The sequence below is a fragment of the Crocodylus porosus genome, unplaced genomic scaffold (genome assembly GCF_001723895.1).
Source record: "Crocodylus porosus isolate Cpor-Errol unplaced genomic scaffold, CroPor_comp1, whole genome shotgun sequence".
NCBI classification, from domain to species: Eukaryota; Metazoa; Chordata; order Crocodylia; family Crocodylidae; genus Crocodylus; species Crocodylus porosus.
Genome location: NW_017728907.1, coordinates 23,776,679 through 23,802,565, shown reverse-complemented (window position 1 = coordinate 23,802,565; position 25,887 = coordinate 23,776,679). Strand labels below are relative to the sequence as shown.

General features: G+C 38.3%; 1 protein-coding gene across 2 annotated transcripts in view; it reads right to left on the bottom strand.

Annotated features, from left to right (window-relative positions):
• The window catches only part of BRINP3 (BMP/retinoic acid inducible neural specific 3), a 334,303-nt gene that overhangs the window by 27,585 nt on the left and 280,831 nt on the right, over window positions 1-25,887 (bottom strand). The window lies entirely within an intron of this gene.

Below are 25,887 nucleotides of genomic sequence, written 5' to 3'. Positions count from 1 at the left end.
ACACACCCACACATACTCACACACACACACATACACACACACAGTGTAGCACAACAGAACAATGGAACAATGTGTCTCATTGCAAAGCACATCAGCAGAGGCATGCACTGTGGCACAAAGTAGTGGCACAAATTTGTGCCGCTACTATTTGTGCTGCTGCAAAGGCACATGTGGGCTCGGCCAGGGAACTACAATTTAGAAGCAAAACTACAAACTACAATTTAAAAAGTCTAGGTGGTAAACAAAGGGGAAGAAAGAACATATATTCAATGAAGGCATAAATTTCTGACTATGGCATACAGGAGAAGAATAGCCGTTCCATTATACAGGATAATTAATAGTACAGTATAATTAATAGTACAGTATTAACCTCTCTTTCCTGATTACTTTTATATTTCTAGATGTCATTAAAGTATGATGTGTTTACCTTACTAAGATATAATAATATGTCACAATTATCCAGGAATAGTTACAAATCCCTTTTATTAAACAGTAATCAGTTTTTCACATGAATATAACTACAACTATTTATGTGCTCATCAATGTAAAAATTTACTCATGCAGAAACTGCCCTTTGCAATACATTACAAACTCTTATTAGCTCTTTAACCATGTTCAGAGGTAGTCTATCCTATGTGTGGACCCATCTTCCTTGAGACCATACTCTATCTATGCATGTGCAAAAAGAGGAAAGACTGCAATCCCGCTTCTAACAGGTATGTTCTCAGGAGCTGACTAAAATTGCAGTTCTCATTCTCTTTGAACCAGTATCATACCAAAAAGGAATAGCAGATACCTAGATGGGCAGTTCTGTATCTTGGGCAGCAGCAGTGCATTAGGGCAGCAACTCTAGCTGGGCTGCTGAAGGAGATGGCTACCCAGTCACTTGGTGGCAGCTCTTTCTGCACATTTCCCTCAAGTTGGCACTTGGGGCTTGTGATAGTCTCTCAGTAGTTATGCTTCTGAGGGTCCAGTTTAAGGTTGGACACGGACCAGGTTTTCCACAAAAGAAGGAGCATATTCTATCCATGAAAGCAGGGGAACAATCATGATCAGAGTTAATTTTAGGATCATGAGATGGCATATAATTTTCAACCCCAAGCTATATGCAGATACTGCATCTAAAAAACTATGTTAAAAATGAACTCAAAAAGTAGGAAATGGTTTACACCTGAATTCCAGCCTTCTTCCCTTGTGTACTATGCATTATGATATAGTTTTTAATGAGATCCCCTTCTCCCACAGCACTTCTTACTATTTTTCATTCAAGTCAGGTAACTTTCCCCTGACTGTAAGGAAATTTATACAATTCCTAAAAAGTATACCATCACTTTAAAATAGGCATAAAAATTTATTTGAAGGTATTTGTTATTTAACATAGCTTATCTTATGTGACTCTCCTCTTCTATGAGATATCCTTACTAGGATAATATATGATCTATGTTTACCGAGTACCAGAAAAGAGAATCATTGATAGCAAAGGACCTAGAGTCTTGGTTCTGAGGCATTAACAACAAGAGCAGGTCATTTTAGGGAAAATCTTGCTGGGATGAAGCATTTTTAGTCATGTGCACCTAAAATCTTCAGAGATGTCAAATTTGCTGTTCCTACTAAATGTGTTTGACTTAATATTTTTTACCAATGTTTGTTTGGCCAAATTTGGATGGATTTTTATGGATATGCCAAAAGGCATATTACTGATAGAAAAACTACTTATCTGCCAAATTACAAAGTTCTTATTCTAAGAGATGAGATATGCTAAAACATGTCAGTGAAATGGCTTCAATTAACATAGGTGAAACCACATATGCCCCCCCAACTTCATTTTTTGGCAAGAAGTAAACCATTTTAGCTGAAACTTTTTTAAATGTCAAATTAAGGCAGGTAGACAATCAGCATATAAAATATAAGATTGAGCATTTCAGGTTTTGTCAACTTACAAGTAACTTACAAGGAAAAAATGGTGTGGGAGGATCGTATACTAGAATATGTAATTGTGACCGATATAGGTTCTGGCATTAGCAAGAATTTAGGGGCATTTATACACATACATTTTTGTGCAGGGATGCGCTAGAGATCTGGCTAGTCAGAGCAGACTTGACTAATTGGGTCTGCTCTGCACACAAGCTGAAATGCACTGTGCTGCAGTGCATGCAGTTGTATAAGCAGCAAAATCCACATCAGTGCACAGAAAATGGCAGTGGTGAGCTTTTGAACTAAGGCACCTCCAACCTGTTTTAGTTCAAAAGTGCACCGCTACCATTTTCTCAGCGCTGATGTGCATTTTACCACTTAATACAAGTGCAGGCACCGCAGTGCTACGCACTTTTCAAAGCACGTGCCAGTGTGGTGCGTGCCCATGTACAGATACCCTAGAAGTCTAAAGAAGGGATTCAACAAGTGGGGAGGGCAAACTAATCTAACACTTCAAAACATTTAATAATATATTCTGAGTTCAGTTCTAGAAATTTAAATCTTTCCTACCCAGGACATGACACAATAGGTCTGATTTTAGAAGGTGGAACATCAGGAAGCTGCTTGTGACTGCACATTAAAGACAAGTGCCACAACAAGGGCGGGGGGGGGCAAGTGGGGTGACTGCCCCGGGTGCTGAAGTGAAGAGGCACCAACAGGGGAAGGGAGTAGGACAGAACCACAAGTGGTTGATTTGGGGGTGTCTCTTGCCACTGTGTGCACTCCCGGGCAAGTACGGGGGGGTGCCCCCCATATCTGTGCATGGGGTGAGGGTGGGCTGCCACTGTGGGCTTTGTCCCAGGAACCAAACTTCCTTTCCACGATAGTGTTCAAGACATGCAGGTGCTAAGCAGTGACAGTGAATTTGATTTAGTAGAATAAGCAATGCCTGTTATATGCAGCATGATAATAACATGCAAATGATTTTCTGATGAGAAGACATCCTGCATTTAGAGACTCAGGATGCCTTTTCCAATTAAAAACATACTGTTTGGTCTCACTTGAGTCTATGAAAGTGAATTTAAGTGTTTGTGTTTTGTTTTGGGTTTTTTTATTGAAACAATTTTTTCTTCACTTTTGCTACAAGTCTACCCCAACTGTTCTTTATTGCCCTAACAAAAAGGAAAAATTAATTTCCAGCCATCTGTCACTTGATTTGCTAGCTACTTCAAGTCTACTATGTTATTTTTTAAAATTAGAAAAGGAAACTACTGTTTGCAGAGAGAAACTGGGATTGCTTTTTCTTTGATTCAGCAAAACCTTCCTTGTGGTTAGCATTTGGTTTTACAAAATTGAAGACAAATTAATACTGGATATTATGATGATATGATTTGGATTCTATTTTATCTAATCCTAATGAAGATGGATTGGTTCAGATAAATGACTTTGATTTGGGCCTGGCTCTCTCTCTCTAAACCAAAGTCCAATCCTTTAGAGCATTCCTTTCCATTGCCTTCCTTAGTTCATTACGGCAATTGAGAATGGTTAGTGTGGAGAATATGACAACTTTCAACACCTTTCTCCTTTAAATGTTGAATAACTAAGTCTGTTGGCAGTCAGTTTTCCAAACTGCAGCAGGATATCACAAAATGGGCAGGTCTGCTTGTCCTACGGTGGCATTGTTACTGTGCTGTCCTTTAGTACTTCCTTATGGTATGAAAGCATAGAGCGGTAGCCACTTATACTGCATCCCACATGCAGTGCATGATTAGTTTTAGCAGCTACTTCACTGTAGCAGCCCATTTCCCCATTACAGTGTGCCAGTACAGCAAAGTAACAGCTGGTCACATGCAGGCACCCGTGGATGCTACATTGCTGTAGTGACATGCTAAGGTAACATAGCATTACGTATAGATGCACCTAATACCAATTACTTTGCTCTCTTGTGGAGTTATTATATTTGCTTTTTTTGGCCTTATGATGTTCCTTAATGTCAGAATTAATAAGAATAACAACAAGCACATGTTTATTATGCTAAAGTAATCTGTTTTCTCTTTGTAGGGAGAAAAGAATTATAGACTTTCCATCCATGAAAATGTGATTGTAAATTAATAAAGGGCTTGGAGATAGAATTGAAAAAGTTTGCTAGTTTAAAAAAGAGAAAAGAGAGAGAAAATTACAGTAGTTGCTCACATATAAATGTAGAGAAGTTCACCAATTTAATGTAAAAGCTAAAGATGAATAATTTGTAATATATATGCACATACTTGATCAGTAGGCCAGATACATGACTAAGGTAAATCAGCAAAGTTCCACTTCTGGTTTTAATAAAGTGCTGAGACCATGTATGAACTTTTTCCTTGAAATAACTTAAAAGTTGGATCCTCAAAATCCAGAGTTTATTCCTTTTAGTAATTATGTATAACAAAAACAATACAGACAAACAAAACCAAAGCAAAACAGAAAGGAGAAGGAAGGGCAGATGAAACGGAGAAAAAATAACATGTTAAGAAACATGATTTTTGTTTTAAAGTTCCACGTTTTCAATAGTTCTTGTGTTATACATTTTGAAGTCACCCAACCGCCAATTCACTGCTTCTATGACATTTTTTTCCTCACTCATTGTTTGACATGTTAACGTAACTGGAACAAGTGAAAAATGATCACAGGAAAATAATTCTCTGAATTCTTGTCAATAGCCTGCTTGTTCTTTAACATAATTAAGCTAACATCCATGATGTGTGCAAACCTAAAATTAGAATACGTATCCATTGTGAAGTGTCAAATAAGAATGGCATACTATTCAAACTCAACATGAAGAAAGACTCTTAACAAGGTATAGTATGAATAATAAAAACAAACAAACAAAAAAACCCAAACCAAAAAAAAAACAACTATTGTAAATATGCTGTCCCTGGGCATGTCTACATGTTCATTAATGTGCAGTGGTTACTGCACATTTAGTTTAGCACTTGTATAATCAAGTACTAAATAAATGCACAGTTACTGCACAGTAGTGCCAGCAAACACCTTTTAAGTGATGCTACTCTGCAGTATCCTAATAATACTGTCCAGTAGCATATTACTACTGTTTGTGCTGTGACGTGCTACTGCACAGTATTATTAGGCTACTGCACTGTTAGTGTCTCATGCAGATTTGCCCCCTGTGGGTTAAAGGAGTATGTCTCACCAGTGTAAAGGGATTAGAGCAAGCTGGGAAGAATAATGATACTGAATAGGATTTGTTCAGCATAAAAAAGAATAAGTCTAATTTTCTATCACAGCATACTGGGTTTAATTTGTAACTTCTGGCAAGATTAATACCTTCAAACTGTTTTTACTTGCTATCAGGCAAATAAAAAAAAACAATAATACCTATTATAACTTCTTTTCTTTGGTCTATTCCATCCATTATAACCATCTTAGTTATAATTTAACCATGCACTTATTATCATAGAAAATGTGTCTTTAAATGTAAAATGTATGCAAACATATTCAAGCTGCATCTGACTTTTACAGGGCACATCTACATACGCCTCTGTGGCGCCTTTGTTACTGAGCCGTGCAGGCAACGCACGGTTATTTTTAGCCCCTACATCGCTGTAGCAATGAGCTATACTGAGGTAGCACATTGCTATGTCAATGTAATGTCACATGTAGATGCCCTCACACAGAAGTAGCTGAATAAGGTTCCTCTCCTGTCTCTAAAATAGAATAATACATTTAAAGAATAATTCTAAATGTTAAGAAAAGATTATTCTGTATCAGGCTTATACATAATATGAGACATTCTTTAAAAAAGAAAGTATCAAATGAATTAAAATGGTCTGTATCTAATTTTACAATATATACTTTTCAAAAAGGCGGAGCAATAACTCTGCAGTTTATTTCTGTGCCTTAATGGCAAGTGTAGAAGTGCTCACTGAGGTGTAAATTTCACTAAATGATACTGAAGAACAGATATACCCATTCTGAAGGACAGGTGATATTATTGGATTCCAACTGCCTTTTAATTATCCAGTAGTGCTATACTACAATAATTTACTTTCATGAGAACTTGGGACATGAATATAAAATAATGTAATCCTCAGTTGTGCTGTTACATATAAAGACATGACATTAATCATACTCAGTTATACTTGATGGTCTAACAATATGCAAAATATTGCTTCCCCTTCAGCAACCTTAAAAGCAGCATTTTCACAACTGAAGTGTAGTTTAAAAGTTATTTTCTGAGGAAATTAAGCAGTCTTTCTTTTCTCCCCAAAGGGAGTGCTAGTACAGTGTTTTATGATCAGTTTGATGCCTTCCAAAATTGGGTGGAGAATAACTTAGGAGTGCATGCAAATTAAATTTAAAAAATATGTTCATCTTGTAGTCTAATTCCTAGTATTAAACCTATTAAGAGACTGGTTCTATGGGAATATTTAGGATTTTGAACATAGGGATGTGACCTGCACCTACCTTTGCAGGTAGGGAGGGGAGGCAACCCAGTGAACGGGGGTCTGAGTGTCTCAACCTGGGCCCGGGCAGTGCCTCAGATTTAGCCACCTCAGGGCAGTCCACAGGAGCAGGGGAAATGGGTTAGGGACTGGGGACTACCCCCTTCCCACCCTATGGCAGAAGATTAGAGAGGCCCAGGCCCACATGCCCCTGCCACCTCCTCCCTCACCTCGCTCTTGAGGCTGATCTTGGTGCTGATCTCTATAGTTGCAATGGCTCCCTGATCCCCTGCTGCTGCTGGCACAACAGATTCAGTTAGCACTGAGTCAAAGAGGGTCTGGCATCAGGGGGAGGGGAGACCATACCAGCTTCTACACAGTCCCATCTGCCCACTGCCTCAATGGGCCGCATCATCCTATACTGTGGAATGCTCCTGCCCATGGAGCTGTCCCTGGCTGATCCAGTTTTGTGGCTGATAAATATATTTCCTTATTTTTTTTCTCTCCTATCATAATGTGCTATAGATCCCCTGCTTTCCCCCAGTTCTTGGAGCTACAAAGTAAATTATTGAAGGTATATCGATGCTTATATTCAAGGGAGTAAGAATTTTGTTCATATCCATGCAAGGTATATGTATTGAAGTACAACTATACAGTATGAACCAGGACATCATAGTTGTTCACTTCCGGGACTTTTAGCCTCTCACACATTGGCTAATGTAATATATTCAGCTTATGATTGGGAAAGTTCTATAATTTATATTAGGTATAATTCCTAGTCTGCGAGTCATCCAAAGCAAGGAAGTACCAAGAAAGGAACTGAAACTCACTAGGATCTGGACATACACACACACTTGAAGCCCTTTCAAAATGGGAACATTTCAAAAGGGCAGCAGGGGGAACATGTTAATTGTTGTGTGACCATGCTGAGAATGATCTAACTGCAGCAAGTATCCCTGCAGCTTTAACACTCCTTCTTCAAGGGTTAACCTTGGAAATGAGTTTTCTACATTTGAATCATTCTTAGTCCATTCACAAATAACAAGCAGAACATACATGCAGCTGAACTTTCAAAAACTTCCTTTTGAAAGGACTGCAACCAATCCTATGCCCAGACTCTTAGAGGTGTTTATTTGAGGGTGTGGATACAGGTACAATTGAAATCCTTTCAAAAAGAGAAAGTGTCGAAAGGGCAGCAGCTGTTACCTTGTAGTTGATATGTGTGAATAGGTTGAGAACAATTCAAAAGTAGCAAAACCCTCCAAGTTTAACACTGCTTTAATCCAGGTATAAGTTGACATGGTTTGGCTACTTTTGAATTCTTTCCTTATCCTTCATTACAGCAATGCTCCCCTTTTGAAAGCGTTCCAAAAATACGTGTCCATATCCTGAGACATGCAGCTTCCCAGAGCCATTTCTAGGGCTGTAGTATTTGTGCCACCAGGAGTTAAAGTAAGGAGGAATTATATTTAAAAATCAGGAGACCTTTACTGAAATTGCTAAGCATGGATCTGGACAACTGATTTTATAAAAAAAGTTTTGACAATATTGGTCTAAGCATGTGGAAGGTTCGTTGTGGGTAGCAGCATTAAGTGTACAAATTTGTGTGGGCAGTGTATTATGCAAATGCATAAACAATTTTCATTAATTTTTCAAGATGGAGTTGTTGGTTGCATGTAGTGTCACATAGGAATGTGCATATTTGCCATATGTGTTACCAAAAAAAGAATTTTCTACAATTTCTGCGTTTCTATTCCTACAACAGGCTCCTAATTAGTATTTTATGAAAAAGAGATGAGTAATGATATGCACACTGAAAACTTATTATCATTAGTCTTTTGCTAATAATTTTGAACAAAGCAAAGCCTAAACTACTAAGCAAAACGTGGACAAAGCTACAGAAAATCTCTTTACATGGATCTCACAAAAAAAGCTCAGTCTCAATTATTACTTCACTTCTGAGAGTGAAAGAGGTGAAAAAGGTTTTATAATTAAACATTTGGATGCCTGCAACAGTTATGCATTTCCAAGGGCATATAGGACTTGTTGTGTCATCAACTTCAGAATCCCATGGTTCTATTCATAGAAATTGTCTATAGACCTCTATATTGAGATAACTGTAAGCTATTCAGCAAAAAGACCAAGCCAGCTATGGAATCATTTTTTGCCAAGATTCACAGGTGCCTCCTGTAGAGAAATTCTTTCTATGGCTTCACTCCTCCCCTTCAGAACACTAATCTCTATTCATTAGAGATACAAAAAAAACTTCCCTTATGTAGACAGAGAGTCTATTTTTATCTTTGAAGTTAATCCAATTTCAAGTTGCAGCAACAATCTTACATCCTTTTAAACACAGATGCAGAAATTCTGCATAGACTTCCTTCTAAATATTCATGGATGGAAACCTGTTCCGTTAAAACTGACATTCAAAGCTGAGATGGGTTCTCTGCCACTTCTAAATGCTTGTTCATTTCTTTACTTATAAATATAATGTTGCCTCTTTCAACACTGATGAGTGCACAAAGTTAGCCAGCTCCTACAGATGGTGATAACTTATGGGGGAAAAAAATGCTCCTAATGTTTAGCTATTTTACATCTATACCAAAGTTTATTGGCTCACATACACTGAAATCAGCAAGACAAAAAATGCTACTCAACTGTTCTCCAACACACTGAGATCTAAATTAATCAGATAAAGAAGAGTGCACATGTTGTTTCGATACCTGTAAGTAGCTCCCTACTCTGAGCGTTTTTAACAGAAGTTTTGTAGAGAATTATTAACTATAACTCAGTGAGCAGCTTAGCTCTGCATTTCACTTTGCTTGGATCCTGGATGTATTTGCCAACTGTGTGGTGTATATTTTATACTATACCTTAGCCATCACTGCAGGAATCATCAAAACTGGTACTGTTTTGTGTAGATAATGCACTGATGAAAGCAATCCAAACACATACAGATGGTAAGCTTTCAGTTTAAATTAAAAAAACCATCAAGTATTGTCCCTTATTTTTCTCAAAGTTAAGGCAATAATGCCAAAAAGAACGTGCAAAATAATATTCTCAGTGTGTCAAGGTCTTACTTATTTTTTCATGTCAGGATGTAAAGCACTGGAATGTTTAATTTGGGCAACTCCTTTGCTTTTTCCTTAATTTGTGGAATCAGAAAATTAACAGAGGAAGGCAGGCAGACTCTCATTATTTGGAGTATTTTTTCCTTTATATATGGTATTAAAAATGAAGATAGCCTGCATATTATTACTTGGATTCCTGGCTCTGTCAGCACATAAGAAGCCTATGGCTTGAGAAATGGAAGATCTTTCTGAATACAATAGCACATGCATTAGTTTTAATTGATACAGAATTTACTTTAGCCACTTGTGGTTGCCAGAGCTTTGTCTGAAAATATTTGTGATTGCCAGAGAGTTGTCTGACTTCAGTGAAGTCAGTCCCTGATACAGGCCTTAATAGGAACCCTATGTATATCAGTAAGGATGCTTGGCAAAACTTTGGGAAAACATGTTTAATAGGAGAAGGTATAATATAATTTTTCTAAGTGGCAAGTTTTTGACCAATGTATGGGCTTTTAAGGCTAGAACAAATAAATGACTAGGATGGTAAAGTAGCCGTGGAAAAGGTTTTTTCAGGTGAACTCCAAATTTAATTTTTCTTATCACTTTGTCTTGGTTATTGACAGAAGAATCACCTGAAGAATAATGTCTTGCATTCAAAAGCTTGTCTAACTCTATCCCAATTATACAGTTGGTCCAATAAAAAATCTCACCCTAAGAAATCCTTGCCTCTCACATTATTGACAGAATGGAATTTCTTAGGTGGGTATCTTATATTGGACCAACTATGTAGTTGGGACAAAGCTAGACAAGCTTTTCAATGCAAGCCATTCTTTGTCAGGTCTCTGACCACAAGAAACTAAGCACAGCATGGGGAATAAAGAGCAGAGAAAGGGGCTGAGAGAAATTGTCAGAGGCAGCAGATGCATAATTAGTCGAAAAAAGAAGCTGATTACTAGGAGACTAAGGCCTATCAAAAGGGAAGAGAAGCATTCATTCTCATCTTTCTTCTCACCTTTTTATGGAAATAATTCAGGAGTTGGATAAAATATAATGTGTCATAAATCCAATATAAACATTTGGTCCTTGGCTACAACATCACTCTTGCACTACCATTATTGATAGCAGTCATCAACCATTCCACTTAATAGCAGCCTTCAACTATCTAGGGTAGTTCCAAACAGGATGAAACTAGACTGTTTTTAGTGTTGTCAGATGACAGAATAAAGAGCAATGGTTTTAAGTTGCGGCAAGTGAAGTTTAAGTATTAGAGGGAAAAAATGATCATGAGGAGGGTAGCAAAGCACTGGAACGGGTTACCCAGAGAGGCTGTGGAATCTCCATCCCTGGAAATTTTTAAGACCCAGATAGACAAGGCCTTGGCTGGAATGATATAGGTAGGGACGGCCCTGCTTTGAGCAGGGGGTTGAACTAGATGACTGTCTAAGGTCCCTTCCAACCCTAATTTTCTATGATTCTATGACTACTCATCAATTCCAAACCAGTATGCTGATTACATCTAGTGAAAATATATTAGGGCATTCCTAAATATATACTTGGAGAAACTGAGTTGTCACATTTTGAGTCAATTCTTACACATTATGGACAAACAGCTAGAACATTAATAGAGTCATCTCGAAGTATGAATCTAAAGCCCCAGAATATTCCTGGGTTATTCAGAGATATATAGGTCCAAGCCTTGGATGACAGCATATATGGGCATCTTAGATATTTTGTCTTCTTTCCCTTTGATCTGTTGTTAATACTGAGAGCTGGAGGATGTGAAATCCGTTCTTTAACTTCCAGACTTTGGTCAAACTGCATGTGTGGAGAAATGAAACATGACAGAAATGGACTCTTGTTTTTCTTTCTGCTGTTATTTCAAAGCACTAGCCTTCTTTGTTTAGTTACTGAAAGTACAGAGATCTTAGCTTACATTTGCATTGCTCTGAAATCTTCCCATCATAGGCACCATAAAAATGATTTAGTAATTTCACTGAATGGCCCAGAGTTTTGTGCTCCCACTTCCTGACATTAATATGGTACCTTTCCAATGCAATGCATATCTGGGAAAATCATATAGACATAATCTTCCCACCAGAAGGAATCCTTCCTTGCCTCCTTTTATCCACTGATAACTCTCTAAAATAAGTGAAGAGAAAAACTTCTAAGTGGTAGTGGAATGTAAAGATGCATTTATCCCCAGCGTTGTACAAAAAAGGCACATTATAACACGGGAGCTTAACACAGGGCTATTTTTTACTTCTCCCTGAACTCTGCACATAGGTAATCATTGGTTTTTAGTGATTTACAGACAAGAATTACAATCAATTATTAAACTGATAAGGGAAAACTATCACAGCTCTCTTACACCTCACTTTGAGTTTGCTCAGTAAAGTGAGTATGATTGTTAGTGAAGCAATAAAGTAACAGAATCGGGCTCTATATTAGAACAAGATTATAGGACTCTTAGTTTGTAGATACCCCGCAAAAGAAGTAAAGGGGTTTTTTTTCCTTTCTTTTTTTATAATCCCTGAAATTATGAGTTATAAATAACAATTTAGGAAACGGTATTTGAGGTGACCTGTGACTGAATAGTACCTTACAAGAGCAACATCTCTTAAATAAATTGAATTATACAGGCAGGAGATAATTCCTTATTGTGAAAAAAAAAGGTTTTGGCATCTGGACTTTAAGTCAAATACTTGAAGTCTATAGTAGATCTACCAGAAATCTCCTGACAATATGAGGTACAAGCTTCAAAGGAAGCTGTCTTCGGATTGATATCGTCCACCACAGGTGGTTCCTTTGTAGACATTCTCATCAGGCCAAGGAATGGAGAGATAAAAAGACTGACTTTCCTTCATATCCTTAGAGGTAATCCCTCAAATAAAAATTGAGGCATGATGGCAAAATACCACAAGCCTACTTTGATGCTATTTCAGGTGAACCCGAACATATCAGAGGATGGGGTATTCCATACTTGTCAATCTGGCATTTTTCAGGAACAGAAAGATGATTTAGAAACAAATAAAAAGGGGGAGGAAAGAAAAATGAAACTACCTAAAGAAATCCAAAAACAAAACCCTAAAACAAAAAGACAAACAAGAATAATGAATAAAGAAAAAAGGATAATGGGATTTTGAAATCGCTATTAAATATCTCTTAGAAAATAGGGATTCAACTCTGGTTTAGAATACACTGGTTTTCATACTTTTACCATATATCATATAATCTTTTTTTTTAATAAGTTAAGGTTCTGGATATGCTGGTGCAGCAGTTCATGGTTCTCAGCATATCTGTCCACCAATTAACATCATTTTGAGATTATTCATAACACACATGCCACCAGAATGGCAGATCAAATTGCTAACTATAATTTTATTTTCAAAGGAGTTACAGGTTCCTACCAGCTTGTAGTATGGTCCTTCCATCACTTTGTATTATTCTCAGAATGGGAACATAAAAAAACAAGAAGAACCTATAATTTGGAAATTATATTATATGCCAGAAAATCAAAGATTATTTGTTTGTAAAATACACAATTGCCTATTACTAAGATTAAAAACATCTAACTTTGAAAGTAAAGCAAAACAACCTCAATAAACTGATCCACCACAGGTAGTTTCTTGCTTTGTCTGCCATACAGAAAAACAATTCAGTACATGTATATATCAAAGATTTACACGAGTATGAGTTTTACTCATGCATGCACAGGACAGACAGGAAAATCTGCCCCCACAGCTATGTGAAGCAGAAGGTTGAATGAACTTGTTGCATTCTTTCTTTGTCAGTATTTTTAAAGGAACATAAGAATACATGTGGCAGAATATGAATATTTCAAATGAAGTCTTGTAGAACTTTTCAAAGGATTCTGCTAATTCCTTGCCCCTATCTTGGATCCACTAATGGCCATGGCCATGTCCCTACTAGTCTAGAGAACAACCAGGGACCCTATTGACAAGACCCTATCCACTCTACAACAGGCAGGACCTAAATTCTGTACCAAAATGTGCACCATTTCAACAGAAACTATGAATCAGCTTCAAACTAATAATTAGTTCTTCTTAGTATTTTAAGCTGGCTCTGAGCATTTTTTACTTCACATTTCTAGTTTTCACTGTTATAGATACCTACACTGACAAAGTGTAACAGCATCTGAAAAGCTGACTGGAAGCAAACTGAGGATGTGTGAAGATGTTTTTGAGAAAGTTAGGGCTTTTTGGCAGCTGGGTAGACAAAGAAGGCAGTTTGTGATTGTGGGATACACACATTATTCAAAAAAACAACGAAGTTGATTCTGTTTCACAGAGAGGGCGAGGATAAAATTGGACTCAGCAGGAACCACTTTTATTCTCCCAGGCTTGGTGATCTCAGGGACATCCTCTCTTTTGGCTCCTTACAACTATAAGGATTCCTTCCCATATCTTTCATAGAGAATCTGCAAGAGGACAGCCATAGACCGAAGACAACAGAGCTGCTGCAGGAAGTAACCTCATAAACTAGATAACTTCACTCTGAATGCCAATTCCTATTTGTCATTATTCAAGAAACAGCGTGCCATACTCTCCGATGGTGTTTATGACACATAAAGTCAATAGAACTGCCAATTTATGCAAGCTTACTACCTAAACTTCATCTAATTGGTCAAATGTGATTATAGCAGCATTTGTTGTTGTTGTGGATTGATTTTAAAGTATATTCTCTTATTGAGTGATCTTAAGTATTTTCTGATGGTATAAACTGGCAAGAAAGTGCAACTTCTTCCTGCACCAACATAATATTTCCATGGCTTGGAAATAGATACAAGCCTGTTCTTGTGATACTGATATTGATATAGATATAATCTATTCATCATTTTTTTACCATGCTTTCTAATGTGATTAAATTACTTCAATCCCTTTTGGTCATCAAAAAATCATAAATCGTATTATCAGAAGGCTGGGGAATTTCCTATCTTTTAACAAGTTATCAATGATTAAGAAAAATAAACTATTCCTATAACCATTACAAAACACTTTACTTGAAACCTGTGATGCAACTAAACATTAATGTTTAACATTGCAACATTAAAACAAATCCAATGTGTGTTAAGGGCAAGATTATTACTATAATGTAGTGACCATGTGTTTATGTGTGTATACATATACATGTATAATATGTTCTTTCAACTTGTCATTTTAATCTGACCTTTTATTCAAATGTCTATGAATGTTATTTGTATGTTTGTCAAGTAAGTCTTAAATAACTTTAATTTACAGTTCAATTAAAAGTATCACCTCAAAGTTGATTATTTTGTTTCCTTTGAGAACAGATGGGGTCTTATTATTCAGTTTAATAAAACAACCACTGCCAAAATGACCTTCATTTTATCTTGCTTTCTTTCATCTTATCAACAACCTTTTGTATTGCATGCAGTTTTCTGATGTGCACCTGGTGGCTGAGATAGCAAACTTTGATTTCCATTGGAGGTGCTCTGTTACATTTAAACCTGCAAATGCATCTTTAACTCCCACATGCAATAGCTTAATGAAGAAGATCAAAACACATTTTACTGCTCATGATTCAAAGTGAAGCACAATTTAGGTGCCTTTTCTTTGTTCATACGCAGGGCACTTCATATTTATAAACTCATATGTATTTAGTGATACTATAAAATAAAGTAATTTCCTAACAAAACACAGTAAAGATGTTACTGCTTTGACACTGTATGTAGAAGAGCACTAAATGAACCTTAGGGTTAGTCCCTTCAATAAATAAGACCCTTGCTTAATAATCTTGTTCGAGTCTAAAGCAGTGGTCATTTAGAGTCATCCTTTTCCTTTATTCTAAGGGTCTGCTGAGTGGATTTTGCCATACAACCAGGTCTACAAGTTGAAGAAAAGAAAAAGGGGAAGAAGCCATTGAATAATCAGGATATTCTTCATTATACTGAAAATTCAGTTTTCTGGATAGATAACGTTATTCCTGGATAAAGTTCTGATCATGATTAAACAACATCTGTAGTTATGCAACCTACTATAAAGGTAATCAAACCTCACACTTTAAAGAATAAAGAAATCGGACAGTGTAAAAATGTTCCTTATTCCTATTTTTTTTTATTTTTTCCACTTTTGAAGTATTCAGGTATTATCCATAAAGAAAGTAGGATACAAGGCTTTCTGTTCTTCAGCAAACAAGGAGGCAAGCAAACAAAGAAGGAAGGTACCCTTAAGTACCTTTGCAGCAGCTGAGCACAGAGTCCTTGAATTCTCTGGAACTCAAGCTCTGTTCCATTCATGAGAGATGGAAAAATTCAAATCTGAGCAGAAGAAGCTGGGCAGGAGGCAGATACATGGTTCTTCCTCCTTTTGCAGCAGCCTACAGGGCATGCCATGGAGAGAAACAAATTGTAGTAAGTATGTTTCTGCTACATCCTGGAAAGCTCCAGATAGAATACGGCCTTCTGAATACAGCTATTTTACCTTGAGCCTGGCGCAGCTGGTTGCTGCTCTCAATGCTGAGCAACATATCGTGAGCATGAGTGGGACTTGCATCTTATTTTTCTTAAAGAAATCCTCTATAATGAGAATCAAGATCTTCAGATATGCAACTGGCTGGGTCACACAGATATTTTCCTATCTGAATCAGTCATTTGCTTGCTTTTAAGAAACTCTCAAAACAGAGCAAATCGTCTATTCTAAATATGCTTTTCAACTGTGAGTTTGCAAATTAAAACTTCTATTTGAGATGATGGCTAGAGCTTTGCACAGTACATTACAATGGACTAAATATTCATTTGGTAAAAATTAGCTTAGCTCCTTTACTTTATATGGTTGATATATTTTAAGCAACCTCAGAATGTGGTCCAGATCTGATACTTTGGCTACTCAATTAAATGGTAAAATAGATGATTTTTTGCAAGAAATCTACTGGATACAAAAAAATCATGAAATAAATGTAGACATTGGATTGATGGCACATTGTAACCTGCACATTGTGCCTGCCATTTGATAATGCCGAGCATAGGCTGCAGAACAGCGTGGGCCATGGCTCAGCCAACTTTTAGCACATTAATTCAGCTAGCTATGCAGTTAAAAAAAATGGCTATAGAGTTTTAACTGGAATAACAACTGCACATTTGTGGGTTATATAAATTAATGTGCTAAAACTTGGTCGGGCCATGGCCCAGGTGGCCCACTCTGTTCCATGACCTAATACTCTGGGTAACCTGTTTGCATTTTATCACCAGTTCAACATTCCTCCCTTTTGAATGCTTCCCCCACACCTACCTGTCTCACACCTATTGCCTCCCCTTCCCTCTGATCCTCGCTGTCATGCATTTGCATTTTGAATTTTGGCTTGTTTTCCACCTAGGAGAGCACACAAAAACAGCAGCAGGATCTCCCTATGCCTGAAGAAGGGTGTTTGGACCCAAAAGTTTGCAAAAAACATTTTTCCCCCCAATTATTCAGTTGGTCTAATAAAACATATCACATTTTCTCAAAGAACCTTTTATGACTATGGTTTGGTGTGCAAATTTACTATAAATAACTTGCTTAAAATGTAAATTTTTATTTACTTGAATTGTTTATAACTCTACAGGTCCAATTTATTGCAACAGATTTCCATTTTGCTTATGTGTGTTTTACTGCTTTACCTACATTATATTTCCCTTTAATATTTGTTTATGTATTTTTATTAAATCACAAACTGTACAATTTAGATGCAGCACCAACTGATCCAATGAGATAAAAATTAGACTTGTGTAAACAGCATCTATGTTGCAATATACTATGTATCCAGTCACATAGAAGACATGCTCTGCATTGAAATTCTAAACATTATATGGAAAGATCTAGAAAGTAAGTATTTAGGATTGCATGTCCAGAGGAGTAAATGGAATTGATACCCTTCTTCACTAATTTTTACTGGGAGTTGGGCACCACCTCCCTTGGCCTCTTTAAAATTGCCTGCTCCTACCTGGACATCATTATCCATGCTTGTAGAAAATGGATAAGGGAGGTGTATATAGCTTTTCTTTTGACAGCTTCCTATGGTTTTTTGATACAGAGCCTTGTGTTTTCATTTTTTGGACCCTGATAATTTCATATTTTAGACCCTGATATCTCAAAAGAAACGTTGCCATCAGTATAAACAAGAACAAGCTTGGCCTCTTAATCTGGAAAGAATAATTATGTAGTTTCACAAACCATTATTCATCTCAATAGTTCCAGTGACTCCACGTAACAACTAAAATAGGATTTAATGTTTCCATAATTTTCCATTTCCCAAAATATAGGCATTACAACATAAAAGATGTGTTCATCCAGACTGAAAAGAGCAATGACAAAAGTATGACCTCTTCTCTCCCTCGCACCTTTCATCTCCATGAAGTGTGAACAACAGTGTCCTGTTAAAACTATTTATAGACAACCTCTATTAACATAGAAAATTTCTACCTTTTATATCTTTCACATTTTTTCTCTTTGAAAAACAGTCTGTTAAATATACCATATGCTTATATTCTGTTACATTTGCAAATCCCATCTTTTAGTTCAGCTACTACACAGGGATCAATCTTAACTCTGAAGCTTTACTAGGAGGCTAGATTCCCAGGGTGGTTCACTACTCATTACTAGACAGTGCTGTGTTCGTAGCTTGAAGTAAGCTAATCACATTCTCAGCCTTTCTAACTGGGTGAATATAGTAGAAATAAAAGTTTATACAGATATTATATTCACACTGAAGATTCACTGTAATTTTTTGCACACATCAATCTTCATACAGGGAGCTGTACATCAACCACAGCCTGAGACAAAATGTATTTATCCATCAGTAGTGCTTCAACAACCCTCTATATCAAATGTAGCAGAAGCTACTTATGCAATAACAGCTACAGCATGCAATGGGCACTGTTCAAGCAAAGAAAACAAACTGAGTGAGCATATATCACACAGAATTTTTAAAGAAGATGATAACTGTCTGTACATCAAACAGCCCTTAACTGAATGCATATTGGTGACCATCCTTAATCCATCTGAACCAGGGTCCCACTCTCTATGACACTATAATCTTAACCAAAATATAAGAAACTCTCCTTCACAGTACAATTTTCTGGATTTTTTTTTTTAATTTTTCATATTGCAAAAGCCTGTGCTGAATTCATAGAGTTGACATATGTTCTCATGGAGCCTGAGGTAAAGACTACCATCTTCAGCTTCCTCTGTACAAAAATGAAGTTTATTTCCTCCCTATGGGGACTTTTGAACATCTTTAATTTTCCTTGAGCCTGATGAAGGTTGTGTGTGCCTGACAGCTTGCATAAAAATATATATTTTTTTGTGATTTCTTAGTTGGTCTCATCTGTGAACCAGAAAGTTTTGCATTTCTTTAGAGTTGACAAGTTTATGGATCCTCAGTCAACAATCCCATCACAAGTTAAGTCAACATTTTCATACACAACATAAGGTTACATTGAATTCTTGAGGAGATGAGAAAGGTCATGGATGCTTATGACATGACAAAGAAGAACAAATAATTCCCATATTCCTCCAGACTGTTCTCTCTCATACAGAAACTCAACACTTACAATATACTGCAAGCAGCACATGGTAAAAGTATAGTAATAAAGAAAAGGGGACAACATAGAATGCCTCTAATAATCTTTTGTTTATATCTAATTTCTGATACCTAATTACTTTAAGATTACTGGTTTCTGTGGAGCTGGGGTTAAAATATTATCATGAATGTATTTATTAAACATATTCTTTTGCACACCCAATTAAACATATTCTTTTGCACACCCAATGTTTATAGATTGTAAGGGGCTGGAAGGGACCTCACAATATCATCAGGTCCAGCACCTCTGCACTAGGCAGGAAAGACAACTGGAGTCAGGCGAGCCCAGTAAAGTGACTCTCCAGTCTCCTCTTGAAGATTTCCAGGATATATAATTGCACCACCTCTGGAGGGAGTTTATTCCATAGACTGAATACCCTGACTGAAGAAGTTTTTTTTCTAGTGTTAAGCCTGAAATGGTCTTCCAGGAGTTTGTGGCCATTACTCCTGGCTTTCCCCTCAGGTTCCCTAGTGAACAATTGTTCACCGGGCCCTTGATGTATTCCCCTGATATAGCAGTAAGCTGCTACCAAGTCCTTCTCTTTTTTAGGTTGAAGAGACCCAAGTCCCTCAGCCTTTCCTAGTATGGCTTGCCTTGCAAGTCTCTGATCATATGGGTGGCTCTTCTGTGGACTTTCTCAAGTTTCTCTACATCCTTGTTGAAGTGCAGATCCCAGAATTGGATGAAGTACTGCAACTGTGGTCCCACCAATGCTGAGTAAAGTGGAAAAATAATTTCCTTGGTTTTGTTTGAGATGCATTGGTTGATACATGCCAGAGTACAGGTAATCTTTGACTTACAACATTTCGAGTTGCAATGTTTTGCACTTACAATGTTTATAAATTGACACTCTGTTTCAATTTTCTGACGTAAGTTTCGACTTTACAATACTTGATGTGATGCAACTCTATGCCAGTGAACAAGTTCACTGTGTCACCCATCTCCTTGGAGAACATCTATCTAAACTTCCTTGGACACTTCCTTAAAGAAAGCAGACTCTAGAAAAACCTGCAGCCAAGACTCCTGAGAAGACTCCAGTCAAGAACCCTTCAAAAAGTCCAGCAAAGTCACCTCAAAGAAGTCCTTCCAAATCAATATGATTGCTATTTACAATAGAAATACAGCAATGTAGCTATATTACTTGTCTATAATTAATTTAGTACAAAATTCTGAGGTATTTTTGGTGAAAATAAGCTATCAGGCCTTGGTTCAGGAACGAATCCCCCATTTCTAACATTGTTTCTTATAAGAAAATCAGTTCCGAGTTACAATGTTTTGACTTAAGACGTGGTTTTCAGGAACCAATTGTGTCGTAAGTCTCAGGACTGCCTGTATTGTTTGCGCTGCTGGCTACAGAATCACACTGATGGCTCATGTTCATACTATGGTCTATTATTACCCCTAGGTCCCTTTCAGTTGTGGTGCTAGTCAGTTTAGCATCATCAAGCCTGTAAATATATTATGGATTGTTCATCCCCAGATGGAGCACTTTACACTTCTCAGTGTTAAACTTCATCTGGTTCCCACCCACCCAACTTGCCAGCCTATATCTGCAGCCTATTTTCAAGCATGACCATGTTCCCCCACAAGTTGGTGTCATCCATGAACTTGGCCAGTGAATTCTTCACACCCACATCCAAATCACTGATAAAGGTGTTGATAAGCACTGGACCCTGAGGGACACCACTGGCCACTTCTTGCCAGGACAACACAGATCCATTCATTAGAACTCTCTGGGTCCTACCCCACAGCCAGCTCCCTACCCACCTAACTGTCAAGCAGTTAAGCCCACAATCCTCCAAAGTTACCTGGTTGTAGAAGGAGATTAGATTGATAAGACAAGACCGGCCTGCAATGAATCCATGTTGGCTATTGTTCAGAATTCTACCTTCTGCAAGCATAGCGCACATAGACTCCTTGATGTATTTTTCCAGGATTTTCCTTGGGATAAAAATTAGGCTAATTGGCCTATAATTGCCTGGGTCCTCTCTCCTCCCTTACTTGAAGGTGGGCACAACATTGTCCTTCTTCCAGTCTTCAGGGACCTCTCCCAACGACCACAAATTTTGGAAGAGTTTTGCCAAAGGTCTCACAATGACTTTAGCTAACTCCTTCAGTACCCTTGGATGGAGTTCATCCAGTCCTGCTGACTTGTAAATGTCTAACTTTTCTAACTGATCATGAAGCTCAATCTCAATAGTGGGAAGGTGGTCATACCCACCATTTCCATTCTGAACTGTATTGCAATGCCTGCTGATCCCCCCTGACTAGTTTATAACAGGCCACAAGATGCCCCCTCAGCCTTCTCTTTTGGAGGGGGGAGTTGAGTTAAAATCTAGAAACTAAAGAACTGGCAATGAACAGAATATGTTTTCGCAATGTATGTAATGAGGTAAAGTTTAACACTGAATACCTCAAAATGAGACAAACCCATGTATATATTATGATAATTGCAGAGTATAAGCTGTATGCATAAAATAACAGAAAGGAAGTTTTACTAACTAAAAGACTTATTTAACTAAGAACAATAGGCATCTATATACATGCTGGACAACTGTTCCAATGTATGCTAATTAGCATGCATTGGATTCAATTAATATGGTCTGCTGGAACATGCTAATTAGTCTGTTTCGGCAGCCTCCACATCACATCTACTCAGTGTCCCCATGCTTCAAAATGGCAGCAGGGGTGCTTTAACTATAGCTGTTTTGACAAGCTCTAGTTAAAGTGCCCCCATCACCATTTTGAAGTATAGGACTCTGAATACACATGACACTGTGGGCACTTTAATTAGAGTGTCTCTACAACATGTAACCTTCTTCATAAATGTTTTGAGCTAAATCTTAAAAGCAACTGTTTGGTTTGGGTTTTTTTTTCACTCCTTCAAATGGAAGACTTTACTAGAACTGATTGCTCTAATGGTTAAAAACCTTCTTTTAATTTATTTACAACCAGTTTTGTACTCATTTGTTCTTGTGCCAGCATGGTTCTTTCCCCTGCTCTGGCATTCTTAGCAGTTGTAATATATTTACAGGGGGAAGCATATCCCTACTCATGCTTTTATTTTACTAGGCTAAACCAACCAAGCTCTTCTACCTTCCTGTCCACTGCTCTCATCAAACTTTTCTGAAGATGTTCCAGTTTCTGTTCATCTACTTTGAACATGAATGACCAGAACTGCCCACTGTGTTCCAGATGAGGTCTTACCAGTGCTCTGAACAAAGGCACTATTACTTCCTTATCTTTCAAGTAAATACCTTCCCTGACTTATTTTTGGATCACATTTTTCTTCTTTACAGTTTCATCACATTGATAGCTCATAGTCATTCCATGGTCAATTAATACACTTGGACCTTTTCTCATCTTCATTTATTTACAGCTGATGAACTCTCAGCGTATAGAAGGTTAAAATTTTAGTCCACTTCTACATGACAGTCTATTGAGCTCTATTAAATTTCATTCCATTTTTATTACTGAAGTCATTATGGCCATTCTGTATTATATCCAGATTCTCCTCTATATTGACAGTGTCTCCTAGTTTTAAGTCAATAGCAAACATTATCAGCATAGTCCAACTTTTTTGCCAAGTTTATTTATGAAAATATTAAATGAGATAAGTCCCACGATTGATCCTTAAGGAATTCTGCTACTAAGCTCGGACATAAATTTTCCCTTTCAGTACAACTCACCTCTGCCTTCCTTTGTTGTCAGTTTATCACACCTTAATTCCTCTAATAAATATAAGAACTATTATACAGTTCCTACATACTTCAGTTGAACTGATAGTTCTTCATGAGACACCTAAAATATTGAACTGAATTCCAGAAATCTACTGCATTTCCTTGCTGTAGGCAATATGTTATCTTACCCAAGGCATATATCATGTTAGTATCATACGTGAATCCGAGTTGCATTTCATTCCATTTCTCATTTATATCCAGGCCTTTAATCCTTTCTTTCAAGATCTTTTGTAAAGCCTTGAGTGCTGTCAAGGTCAAAGTAAGGCCCTATATTTGCTCTCCCCTAATCACAGAGTACTTACCCCTGGCTTGGTAGATTTATTAAAAATGGATGCTACCAAACCTGCAATTCCACATACTTGTTCTCCTGGAAGTCTCAGTGAGGATTATTACCTCAGTTTTAGTAATTAAGATTTCCAAACTTGACTTACAGCAATTCTTACTGTTTTTCTACTTCTTGACCTCCAAGACATCATTGTGTTTTCTAATGAATCATTTTTTCCCATTCGTCACTTTTTTTATTTCATTCCTTAATATCCTACTTGAAGTGGTTGTTTGCCCAGTCAGTTCAGAGCCCTTTTCATATAAACTTTCCCCACTGCTTGAAATATGGATTCTAGATCATTTTAGCACCTTTGACCTGAAGAAATTCTAGGTCTCTCCATCCTGAAGTCTCTGAGTTCTTCAGTCCAGCTGAGTTGAAACATTATGTTCTTATGTTACATTAGGGAAATTCAACTAATTTGTTTTCACCTTAGTAGAATTTTAGTATCAATATTATGAATTTCACAATTAATGTTGATATAAAATCACTCCTTCACAAGGCAATGGCAAACAGTTGGTTGTTCTCACTCTATTGCTACTATCTTATTTTTATAGGTTGTTGCAAAATGGTGCTATTGCAAACTTTGTTCGGAATAATATCAGGCAGTAACTCCTGGAGAAATTATTTTAGTTGTGGAAGATGTTTTGTTTTCTTTTGTTTTAAAGTGTCCTGGGTGTCACTGGTGAAAACTGGTTTCTTGACAGAACACTGAACTGGGTCATAACACTGTAGTTACAAAATATTATATAATCTTTCCTTCTGAAAATTTGCATAAAAGAAATAAAATAACACTCTTTATAGCCAGACCACTAAGGTCCCTGTCACACATCACATTTAAGACATGATGAACCAGTTAACCATGTTGTAAATTGTAACCCAGCAACATTTTCAATCAATTAATGATATGCGACAACAAGGAATAAGCTACAAAATTATTCCTCCAAAAATGTGTAATAACTTTGTGGTTGTTAATAATGTGGCCAGGTGTGGCCCTGTGGCTGGGAGCTCCATCAGCTGATAGGACTCCCTGCTGTAGGGGTGGACCATGTGCACCCATAGCTAGGAGCTCTGTCAGTTGATGGAGACTTCAGTGACAGGGCTATACCATGTGTTTACAAGCCAGGAAGCTTGCAGCTGATGGTGGTGGCAGCAGTGGGGGCACCTGAGCCTGCAGCTGTTCCAAGCTTCAAGCCACAGGGTTGTACCATGTGCTCCCATGGCTGGGAGCTCCAATCACCTGATGGGGCTCCCAACAGGGAGTGCAGAGTGTGTCCCTATTTCTAGGAGCCCAGCCAGATGACAGCTGACAGGTCTCCCAGCTATGGGATCTTGATATTTTCCAGTGCAGGGGAGTCCAGGATCATAATCTTAAACTTCTGAAACATTAATAACATTTTGTGATTGTGAGGCAGTGTTGAAGACAGAATAATCTCTAAGGGCCTTGCTACACATTCATTCTGGGTGTCTCCTGGTCCTCTTAATCCCTTGATTGTCCACACATTAACACCTTTAAGTGGCTTAAAGAACAAAATTATGCCACTCCAGGGCAGGATTATCTCTAAGCAGTAAAACCCATCTCCTGTTCCATTAAGGTGTAGTCACTCCCCCACACATGTGCCACTTATGTTGAAGTTCTCCAGTATCCCAGGATGCAGTGGCCATTTCCTCACCCTCCTGTTCTGTGGGCTCTCATACCCCTGTCTGCTTACTAAAGTGGCCCAGGGATTGAAGCCTCAGCTTTTCTAGTTTCATGAGGTTCCAGTCCCCCTGGCCCAGGAATGTCAGTCTGGGGCACCTTTATCCACCACTGCTGAACCCTGTGCTCCTCCCCACCCCCTGCACTAAGCCATAGAGAGTGAAGGAAAGTGTGGCCAGTCCCAGAGAGCCCCCAGAACCAGCCAGGCTCCACCAAACCTTGAGCTCTAGCCCAGCAGCTCGAGAAACACCCTGCTCCATGCACCCAATCCATACACAGTGTGGTGAGAGCCAGTGGTGGCTGCTGCAGGGTGAAGTCAACCTGCTGCCAGGGAAGCCACTGCTCCATGGTGGAGTGGGGTGGGGTGGCTGCAAGTGGATCCAGGCTGCAGGTGCAGGGCTTTGTCGCTGCTCATGTGGACATGGGCACTGGCTGCAGGCAGACTCTATGACCAGCTACAGAGTGAATCCATCTTGGTGGGGAGCTGGCTGCACCAGCTGCTGCTGCCCCTGTAGCCTCAGCCCACATCTCTGTGCACACCACTCCCACTTCTGCCACCACCACTGGCTTCCTGGGGCCACTGTCTGGGCATCCCCCTGCCCTGGCCTCAGAGGTGTTTTTCCACTTACCCCATGTGCTACTGGGCTGCTCCTGCCAATCCCAGGGGCACCAAGGTGGGGGGGGGTGTTAAGTGGGGCAGGGCTGGGGGTGGTGGTGAAGAGGCAGTGGGACAGTTGATTCCCCTCAGGCTTGTTGTTCAGGTGCTGGGAACAGCCTGAGTGAAATGTGGGGCCAGGATATATGCTCTGACATATATGACAGTGAGCCAGGAGCAATTAGGGTTGGAAGGGACCTCCCTGCTCATCAGGCCTCTAGTGGCAAGTCACAGTTATGCAGGTAGAAAAGTCAGGAAAGGTTTTTAGACTGAAGGCGTGACTGTTCTGACTCCAAGCTAACACTAAGCTGATCAACATTTGTGTGGCTAAAAGTACAACATATAACAAGGCCCTAACTATGGTCAATAAGCTGTTGATCCCACTGCTAGAAATAGTCCAGCATTACAGTCTATGGAGACACTTCCCTTAATCTGATAGGTCATTG